Source organism: Nicotiana sylvestris, chromosome 5, assembly GCF_000393655.2.
Source record: "Nicotiana sylvestris chromosome 5, ASM39365v2, whole genome shotgun sequence".
Classification (NCBI taxonomy): Eukaryota; Viridiplantae; Streptophyta; class Magnoliopsida; order Solanales; family Solanaceae; genus Nicotiana; species Nicotiana sylvestris.
The window spans coordinates 17,088,696-17,090,135 of record NC_091061.1 but is presented as its reverse complement, the minus strand read 5'-3'; the positions used below and the strand labels follow the sequence as shown (position 1 = coordinate 17,090,135).

The window sequence follows — 1,440 nt, the reverse complement described above, 5'->3', positions numbered from 1 at the left end:
ACTAGTTTTATGTTTAAAAGAAACAAAAAAATTAAGATATTAGCCAAGTTAGAACGGTAATTCTTCTTTTTTTGGTATCAACATCATATTTGGTAAAGAACAGTTAAATATTAGATACCCTTTTGATTCCACATATTTATATATAGTTATATACTTCCAAAAGAGGAAGAAATATTCCAAGAAGTAAATGGTATATTGCCTAAGGAACCAATAAGCATAAATAAATTTGGTAGTGTCAAGTTGAGACGAGGAATTTTTTGGTTACAATAATTAAGAACTCAATTTTACTTGATGCTATAACATGATAATATTCTTAGAACAATTTTGCCAATAAAGCAAGAAAAAGACTAGGTGTTCATCACAATAGGTGGTGGAGAATTTGTGCAGGGGAACCCTTTTTCATGGCGTTGAACCTGTTCTATGACTTTCATTTACAGTTAAAACCTTTCTATAACTGTCTCGTTTGTTTCGATATATTTTTACTACTATTGTGAAGTGATGTTATAGAAAAAATATATTATAATATAACATGAAAAATTGCTTTCAAAGAAAATTTAACCGTTATAGTGAAGTGTTGTTTTAAAGGATGATCTTTATAGGAAAATTTGACTGTATTACAGTTTGAATTTGGTCCAAATAGGTCAAGTAACCCTATTTTCTACATATTGAAAGTTGGGACCAACAAGGGTTGTGGTGGAGTGGTAAATACTCATTCATCATTAACTAGAGGTTTCGGGTTCGAGTCCCTGGGTATGGAATCGCCTTTGTTAGGGAATGCTTTACCCCCCAATGTGAGACTTCCCGGCGCGAATTCAGATTTAGTCGGGCCCCAATATGGTACCGGACACCGGATGAAAAACAAAAAAAAAGAAGAAAGTTGGTATATATTGCCTACTTTCTAGACCGAAATTTAGCGTGTTACAGTACATTATTATAGCAGCATACAGCAATAATTACTGGCTTATCCCAATTTATTATTATAGCAGCATAATAAGTAATTAACATAAAGTATTAAAAAGGTGGATAGAAGAATTAATGAAATACGTATTATTCTACTTTAAAAAGATAACTACAGTTTGTTTCAACAAGTCGCTTTGGCCGAGTGGTTAAGGCGTGTGCCTGCTAAGTACATGGGGTTTCCCCGCGAGAGTTCGAATCTCTCAGGCGACGGTTTCTTTTTCTGTCGTCATCTTTTTCTGTCGTCAACTTTTACTGATCAACAATTTGGAGTAACTTTCTGCCACGTGAGAAAGTGCCCAGCTATTCCTTTTTATAATCTTTGGTGAACTTTATATAACCTCTGCTTTTTATATTGGAATTTTTACATCATATAGCAAAGGTTAACACCTTATTTATATTAAATAAATATCATTTAAATAAATTATATTCTATAGATACCTTTTATCGTTTATAGTAAAATTTCTAATTTTGGTTATCTCC

General features: G+C 32.3%; 1 non-coding gene across 1 annotated transcript; it reads left to right on the top strand.

Annotated features, from left to right (window-relative positions):
- Positions 1-1,088: 1,088 nt before the first annotated feature.
- Positions 1,089-1,170, top strand: TRNAS-GCU (transfer RNA serine (anticodon GCU)). Its single transcript has one exon. It is a non-coding gene; the product is annotated as a tRNA-Ser (tRNA).
- The last annotated feature ends 270 nt before the right edge of the window (positions 1,171-1,440 follow it).